Genomic DNA, 9,499 nt, shown 5'->3' on the forward strand with positions numbered 1-9,499 from the left:
TCCTAAATTCCCGTGGCTTACCTCACACCCTGCCTGCAGTGTAAATTCCCATCTCCTTGCCTGCATTTAAAAAACCTACACTGAATATATTCCTTCTACTTACTCAATGCTGTTTCTAAAAAAAAAAAAAAAAAAAAACCGAACAAAACCAAAACCAAACCCCCTCCTCAAACCCACAACTTTTTATTGAAGTGAAATATACATACTGAAAAAGGTACTCAGACAGAAGGAATGGGCTGGGGGATGGCAAGAAGGGTGGAAGTGGGGAGAGGAAAATGGGTGGAGGTGGGAAGGGTGAAGAAGGGGAGGAAGCTCTGGGTTCTACTTCCACAGTCAACTGGGTCCACAGCCAGCTTCTGGCATCCCTTACCCTCCTGGACCCACAAACCATGAGGCTGGACCAGGTGGTGTCAAATCCTTCCTCCTCCAGACCTCAGTCCCATTGGTCCGTGAATGTCCTTGGCTCGGACTGACACTGCACAGGCTTCTTCCCCCTCCAGCCCCCTCCTCCGCCATCCACACATGTCATTGCCTTACTATTTGAATCACTGATTTCCTAGCAATCAGCTGCTGTACACATTTAATCAGTTCACTTGTATTTATTGTAAGAAGAAAGAAAAGTCCTTTCATTATCGCATGCAGCTGGAAACTGGCTTCTTGCAGGAGGCTAATCCAAAGGAGATGGGAAAGAGAGAAACTGGTAACTGATGAAAGAATTGCTGTTTTTCTTACTTGCTGTCACGATGTCCTTAGAATTGCGAGTCCAGTGACACTCTTTTGCAGTAATTCTGCTATTATTACTTCTAGAATTAAGATCTTTTAACATTGCCTTCATTCAACTTGCAGTTATGAGGATCTATTTGTCTGCTCATGAATGTAAACAGAACTTTCAGTCTGGAGGGCTTGTTCTGGACCTTTCCCCCGTTCCCCTGCTGCCTTCACTCTCAGCACCCTTCCATGCAGAGACATGCTCTTCTGCTGTCAGGGCTGAGAAGCCTGTCACCTTCCGGGCTGGCTCAGTGCACTTATTCCTTCCTACCCAGTCCAGGGGGATCAATCTCCCCTCTGAATTTTCACCTTCCTTATAATCTAGTCTCTAAAACAGCTTTTAATTATGCAGGTAGTACATGAACATGTGCTCGCCGTAAAAAATTAAAATCCCCAAATTCAGTTGTATAGGCCAGAGTTTCTCAAACTTCAGTATAGACACAAATCCTCTGGGGATCTTGCTAAAGGCAGGTGCTGACTCACTGAGTCACTGCATTTCTAAGGAGACTTTTTTGAGGAAAGACAAAGGACAATAATTGAAAATTCCCTTCACCCCCCTGCAACCCTGTTCTCTTTTCAGGGGACATCATTCCTTGCCTTTCTCTGTGCACTTCTGTGCCATTTGATAGCCCTGACTTAATCCCATCCTTGGCTTGGGTCCAGGGACACTCTCTGAGGTCCTGTTTATAGGAGTGGGGTGCAGGGCCTTTTGGCCCCCAGCCTCCTCTAGAGCTCCCTGTGGTGTACCACAAAAGAATTGTTGTCAAGCTTATAGGTCTTCGTTGAGTTTATACAACTATCCAAACAATTTGGTCATTGTTTCTTGCAGTTGGTTGAGGGCCCTCTGGTTCTGAATATTTTCTCACCGTGTGCGTGATGCGATACCTAAACCACTGATGAAATGAAGAACAGGGTACAGCCAGAGCGAGAGCCAGAGCCCCACACAATGCTACTCAAGACCACTGACCAACTGACCTCATTCAATTAATCAGCATTCTACTCTCTCCATATCCATCTAACAGTTAAAAGTATACATAACACAGCCCCAATGGAGGTGTCTCTGTTAATTAATGCTGTGTGAAAAATTATGCCAAAACTTAATCGCTTAAGACAACACATTTAATATCTCAGTTTCTGTGGGTTAAGATATCAGGAGCAGGTTCACTGGGTCCTCTGGTTCAGGGTCTCTCACAAGAATGCAATCAAGGTGTCAGCCAGGGCTGCAGCCATCTCAAGGCTCAGTTTGGGGAGGGTTTCACTTCCAAGCTTGCTCACGTGGTTGTTGCAGGATTTAGTACCTTACTGAAGTGTTGCTCTGTGGGCCTCACTTCCTTGTTGGCTGTTGCCCTCAGTTCCTTGCCACAGGGGCCTCTCCATAGGGGAGCGTACCACATGGCAGCTTGCTTCATTAGAGCAAGTAAGAGAAAAGAACGAGAGAGAGGATGTGACAGCAAAGCAGAAGTCAGTCTTTTGTAATTTAATCTTGGAAGTGACATCCCATTTTTTTTTTTTTTAAGATTTTATTGGGGAAGGGGAACAGGACTTTATTGGGGAACTGTGTATTTCCAGGACTTTTTATTGGGGAACAGTAGCATGTTTTGCCCAGGACTCATCAGCTCCATCCGAGTCAAGTTGTTGTCCTTTCAGTCTTAGTTGCAGGGGGTGCAGCCCACCATCCCTTGTGGGAGTGGAACCGGCAACCTTGTGGTTGAGAGCCCACTGGCCCATGTGGGAATCAAACTGGCAGCGTTCGGAGTTAGGTGCACAGAGCTCCAACCGCCTGAGCCACTGGGCCGGCCCACATCCCATATTTTTTGTAACGAGCACTCAAAGGGCAATTTACCAGGAAGTAGGGTTCATTGGGAGCATTTTAGAAGATTTTCTATCTTACGGGGGAATTTGGTCCTGTCCTGCAAAACAACATATGTATTTACTCTTTGACCCAGCAATCCCATTTCTAAAAATGTAAACCAAAGATACATTGGCAAAAATAAACAAAGATGTACGTGCAAGACCTATCATTATGGCACACTTTGTAAATAGCGAAAGACTGGAAATAAGCCAGGTTTCCATCAACAGGACACTATCTGAATAACCCATGGTATCGTTACACTGGAGTGCTATGCAGTTCTAAATAGGAATGAGGACTATCCATATACTGCTATGGAGTGAACTTCATGATGTCTGCTAAATGAAAAAAAAAGTGGAAAAATGTATTTAGTATACAGTAATCTTTATTTAAGAAAGAATAACATTTTATTTAAGAGTTGAGCTTGGCATCCTGTGTGACTCTACAGGGAGAGGACTCTTGGAAATTTGGGTCTGGTTTCCTCTGGACTTCACCCCATGCAGCTTTTACCTTTGCTGATTTTGTCGCCCATCCAAGTACTAACCAGGACTGATCCTTTACTGATTTTGTTTTGTATCGTTTCCCTGTAATAAATCTCAGCCATGAATACTACTAAAACCAAAAATATAAGAGGTGAGACTGGACTCCCTTGTCTATTTTTAAGGAAGGGTAGACCAAACACTAATTAAAAACATGGTTACCACAGAGAGAGGGAGGGAAGAAACAGGGTGGAAGGTTCAAGGATAGAAGCTAGACTTCTCTGGATATACTTTACCTTGCTTTATTGACTTTGGAACCATGTTAGTACTTTAATAATTATATAACAAAATTAAATAAAAATATTTAAAATCCTTAAAAATTGAATCAAAATGGGACAAAAATGACTCAATTGTGTATTGAGTTGATGACTGAACTACACTGAGGGGAATTATTTCAAATGACTTTACAGCACAACAATTTGATTTTTCATCTCTGGTGCAATGCATTCTAAGGACAAAAAGAACTGCAAAGAAACCTTAAACAGCATTTAATAATCCCATTGTTGGCAATATCAGTATTTTTGTTCTGAAAATATTATCTATATATTTAATGATAAAGCAAAAAAAAAATAGTGAATATTGTTAAGAATAGATTTTCAGGTAAGATACAAGAGAAATATAACACCAAAAAAATTAAGTAAAAACTCTGTAACCTTAAAAATGAATGGAAAATATTAGTATAAATTCATGACATAGTTTTCTCTTTAAAAATGTATTTTCTATGGCTGGCCCAGTGGCTCAGGCGGTTAGAGCCCCGTGTTCCTAACGTGGAAGGCTGCCAGTTCGATTCCCACATAGGCCAGTGCCAGATGGCTCAGTTGGTTGGAATGCAGGCTCTCAACCACAAGGTTGCCGGTTCGACTCCTGGACTCCCACAAGGGATGGTGGGCTGCGCCCCCTGCAACTATCAATGGCAACTGGACCTGGAGCTGAGCTGTGCCCTCCACAACTAAGATTGAAAGGACAACAACTTAACTTGGAAAAAGTCCTGGAAGTACACACTGTTCCCCAATGAAGTCCTGTTCCCCTTCCCCAAATTTAAAAAAAAAAGAATTTATTTTCTAGTTCTATCTACCACAAGAGCCTGGAAACAATGAACAACCCAGTAGCAATGAGCAATCCTAGTGTGCAAATTGTGGCCTTTAAATATCATTTCCCATTGAAAGGGATAATTACTCTTTGGAGAAATAGCTCATTCAAGATCTGGGCAGGATTTTTACAGAGTTGAGGCTGGAAACTCTGCCATACCAGAAAAAAAGGAATATATCTAAGGCTACTAGAATTATGCTTAAATGACTAAGGAGTCAATCCTGAGGGCTTCCATTGGCTAAAGGTGGGACAATTTGAACATCCAAAAGAAGAGTGACTCCAGTAGATTGAAATTCATTAAATAGGTTTATACAATGCATGAATTCATAATAATACTAAAAAGAAAATAATTCATTAATTGCTTCTAGAGGATGCAAGTAAACCAGTTCATTCTGAAAACAGGTCAATAAAGAGAAAGAATCAATCTTGCTTTTTCTATACAAGTTGTACTTCAGGATACCAAAGAGTTGATGAGAGAAATTTCTTCTTTATAAGAGAATTCCAGTTATTAATTGCAGAAGAGACAATAGAATTAGAATATCACAATTTGGCAGCCCCTGATGATATAATGACTATATCATCATTAGGCAATATCCCTCAATAGCTGCTAAAACAAGTGGGTGAAAAGCTGATGGAAAACTTTATAATGGATGGACCAGTCTGATGGTCCCTGAACTGACTGACATCTCAAAAAGAGGTGATAATGCAAATAAGTAGTTAATGTTATGAAGGAGTTTTCTCTTCTCCTGATGAGATAAATAGGAACAAAGAGCATCACCTATGAAGACTTCTTTTAAAGAAAGCAAATCTGAATCTAATCAAGCCTCTACTTCTATCAGATTACAAGAAATATAGGGGACTGAAGAACAGGCTAACCTTCAAGGATGCAGTCGTCAAAATCCTGAATGCAGGAAATTCTTCAGAACAAATAACCTGGTTTCTCCAATAAATATATTGCAAGGGAAAATAAACGGAGGAGGGGCCGGCCTGGTGGCTCAGGCAGTTGGAGCTCTGTGCTCCTAATGCCGAAGGCTGCTGGTTCGATTCTCACATGGGCGAGTGGGCTCTCAACCACAAGGTTGCGGTTCAACTCCCGCAAGGGATAGTGGGCTGTGCCCCCTGCAACTAACAACGGCAACTGGACCTGGAGCTGAGCTGCACCCTCCACAACTAAGATTGAAAGGACAATAACTTGACCTGGAAAAAGCTCTGGAAGTACACAATGTTCCCCAGTAAAGTCCTGTTCCCCTTCCCCAATAAAATCTTTAATAAATTAATAAATAAACAGAGGGGTAACCTATATGTCAAAAAAGATTTAAGAGACAAAGCAATCAAATATAATATATTGACCTTGTTTGGAAACTAATTTGAACAAAACTAGTGTAAAAAAAGATGGTCAATCAAGGACATTTAAACACTGACTAGTATTTAATGATATTAATACTATTATTATTATTATTATTAATTTTTAGGTATTATAATGGAAATTATTATGATTTTTTTAGGTGTTACAATGGTTCTGTGGGAGTATTAAAAAAAAGAGTCCTCATCTGTTATAGTTACATACTGAAATATTTATGATGAAGTGATATTTCTGGGATTTACTTCAAAATAAAGTAATGGAAGAGGTGAGGGTAAAGATGAAACAAAAAAGACTATGAATTGAATGTTGTTAAAGTTGGGTGATCAGAATATGTGGGTTCATGATACCTGACTTTTGTACATTTTTGAAGTTTTCCATAGTAAAAGGTTAAGAAGCCCATTTTTTTCCTTTTGTGTCCTGATAGCAAGACTTCCCTCGGTGCTTTGCTGAAACCACAGAGTCATAGCTCCTACACCATTTCTCTGAGCTATCAGCTAGTAACTGCACCAACAAAGGAATAAAAATAGCTGATATTTGTTAAGCACTTACTACGTACCAGAAACAATCTATTAATAACTGCTCTACAAATATTATTTAATTTTTCCCCAAAGCCCATTTAAAAATTTATCTTTCTGTTAAAAGATGATAGATATGTCTATATTTTTGCTTTTTCTTCTTCAGTTAAAATACTGTAGGAATCACTCCATTGTATCTAACAATATTACAAATTCCTTTTGATGGCTGCATAGTGTTCCACTGCACGGATCTGTCACAGTTTTTTAAAATGAGGTTTAGCTAGGTTAAGCAGCTTGTCCCAAATCACTTGTCTGGTGCAGCCAGGATTAGAACTAAGATTTGGCTGTCTCCAAAGCCTGTATTCCACAGTAGTGCTTCCCAAACTTTAACACATATGAGTCATCTGGGGCTCTTACTAAAAATGCAGATAAGGTGGGTCTGGGGTGGGGCCTGAGATTCTGAATTTCTTACAAAGTACTAATTATGTCAAAGCAAGGGCAGCCTGGAACACTGGATCTCAACCTTAACTGCACATTGGAACCACCTGGGGAGTATTAAACACTACTGATACCTGGGTCCCATCCCCAGAGATGCCAACCTTATTTATCTGAGATGCATGCATCCTGGCTATCGTTTTTCCCCCCCAAAGCTCCCCAGGTGATTTCCAGGTGCAGCCTGGGATGAGAACTACTGTCCCAGAAGCTTGCTTGTTCTGAAGAGTTCTTCTACCATCACTAACCTTATCCAGCTGGCTCCTGGGCAGGAGTTGATTGGCATCAGACAATTTCTAATTTAGAGCAGCTTGGTGCCACATCACAGCCTGCTTCAATGACCTTATCTGCAGTTCTACCTTTACATCTGATAGACCACTGTGTGCCAGCCACATATCTATTGGGCTGGGGGAGAGTACACAAAAATGATAAAGTCACAGCTCCTTCTCTCAAAGTATTTACAACCCAGACGTTTTCTCCTTGAGGTTAGCCCCAGAAACAGGAAGAACAGAGTGTTGGGGTTTATGGGCCTAAAGCACCACACCCCTTTCTATTTTTCTGAGAGACAGAGACAGGAGTCAGATAGTAAGCAAAATACCATTTTTTTAAACTGCTGAAGCTGGTTGGAGAATGTGGTTTTAGGTCTACGGCTGAGTGCTCAAGCCTTGAATTTGACAGTCTTGTTTATCTGTTGTTCACGGTGGGTCTGGATACTTCGGGCCTCTCTCTGATCCCCACAACAGTGGGCCTCTTACCAGGTGGTTAGTAGACCGGAAAGCACACAACCTACAAGCCCCTGACAACCGCAGGGGAGGGAGTTAGGGTCAGCCAAACGTGCTCGCTTCCTTCTTTAGATTTGCCAATTAGATAATACATTCTCCTCCTACAGGAAGGGAAGTTTCCTTAATTTGTACCATATAGGTAGCTGCCTTCTCTGGACACACTTAGGGCCAGTCCCACTGCCATGTGATAGCTGTGCACATGACAGAAACTCAATGGCTTTTTGGGTCTGTCATGTTGAAGCATTAGCTTTCCAGAACCCCAGCTGTTCTGACTTTTGCAGTCTCCAGGGGAGTTAGGTCACTATGCATACCTCATCTTTCAGTACTGATAGGGATTTTGGAGAGATATTTTTTTTCTATTTACAAATTATTAAATTCCTTTGGATTTTATACTTAAAGTCTCATTTATTTGAGCCCTTTGATTTCAAATTCAAGATATTTCAGGCTGTCACGCGGGGTGGCATGCATGGTCTCAGCTCCCGCTCCCCACATAAGAACGCAGGACATGGTGAGGCCAAAAAGGAACACCCACGGAGCCATAGATAGGGGAGTCATACTACCATATTCTTGCTGGTGGCTGGGTTGGAGACACAGGAAGCAGGAGCCACACTATCTGTAACCTGCCGTCCACTTCTCTCTGCCAACCCACCTCACTTACTAGCCGCAATCTGCCGTGCTAACTGAAATCCGCTCTTTCTAGCTCAGCCACCATCTTCTTGCTAGCCCCCATTTTTCTGCTAGCATATCCACAGCAGTTATATTAGTGGCCAATGGCTCACTGGTTACAGCTGACGGCCAAGTAGCCACAGCTGATGGCCATTTACTACGCGAGCCAGTAACTTCCCACGTGAGGCCGAGAGCCTGGAAACTGCACTCCTGACACAGGCTGAGGTCAATTTGATTTTTCTTTTAATCAAAAATATTCATTAAAAACATTGTGCTAGGCCTTCTGGGCACAGTGACAAACCAGTGTTACAGGATCCCTGCCTCATGGAATTGTGGTCTAGTGGAGAGATGGGTGTGAAATGAGAAAATAAATATGTATACAATGGAAAAGAGTTTTAAGAAGGGAATTAAGATGGAGAACAAATGAGGATAAGTTTCTTATAAAGTTAAACAAACACCAGTTGACCCATTTCTAGGGAGGATATCGTATGTTCACAGAAGGACTTGTACACAAATTTCATAGCAGTTTTACTCACAACAGCCAACAACTGGAAACAACATAAACGTCTACTAACGGGTGAATTGATAAACAAAGTAAGGTATTTCTATATAATAGAGTACTACGCAGCAATAAAAAGGAACAAATTACTGACATACCAACAACATGGATGAGTTTCAAAAGCATTATGCTGAAAGAAGCCAGACTCAAAAGGGATATTATGAATGATTCCATTTATGTGAAACCCTGGGAAAGGCAAACATAACCTATAGAGATAGAAATCAGATCAGTGGTTGCCTGGGATTGGGGATGGGGAACGCTTGGGAAGGAGCACAAAGGAATCTTTGGGGTGATGACAAAGTTTTTGATTGTGGTGATGGTGGTTACATTTATCAAAACTCACCCAACTGTGCACTTAAAATGGATGCATTTTATTATACATAGTAAATTATACCTCAAAAAAGTTGATTAAAATGCAATTAGAATAGAGAGGAAGGAAATTATAAAAATGAAATGGGGAATGGGTGGGGAAGTGACACCTACTTAGAGTGATGGTGAAGGGATTCTCGGAGGGAGAGAACATTTAAACTGAGACCCGTGCAGGAAAAGGGCCAAAAGAGTGAAAGGTGGAGATGGGTCCTAGGGCTGGGGTGGGGGAAGGAGTTCTCTAGGCAGAAATAGCATAAACACAGGCTTTGAGGTAGGGAAGAGTCAAGGAAAACTGTTTCTGCTGTGATAATTAATTGGGTGAAGAAGGTATTTGGTCTGCTTAAAGTAAAATATCTTTGAAGAATTTGAGTAGCACCCCACTAACCTCCCAAAATAATGACTAATAACTAAGCATCCTCATCTATTCATCAGTACAGGTCCGATAATGACCTCTTGATAACACTTTATAAGACATTCACTTAAGTTAACGTCTGAGGGTACATGAGAG

Source organism: Rhinolophus ferrumequinum, chromosome 23 (genome assembly GCF_004115265.2).
Source record: "Rhinolophus ferrumequinum isolate MPI-CBG mRhiFer1 chromosome 23, mRhiFer1_v1.p, whole genome shotgun sequence".
In the NCBI taxonomy this organism is placed as follows: Eukaryota; Metazoa; Chordata; class Mammalia; order Chiroptera; family Rhinolophidae; genus Rhinolophus; species Rhinolophus ferrumequinum.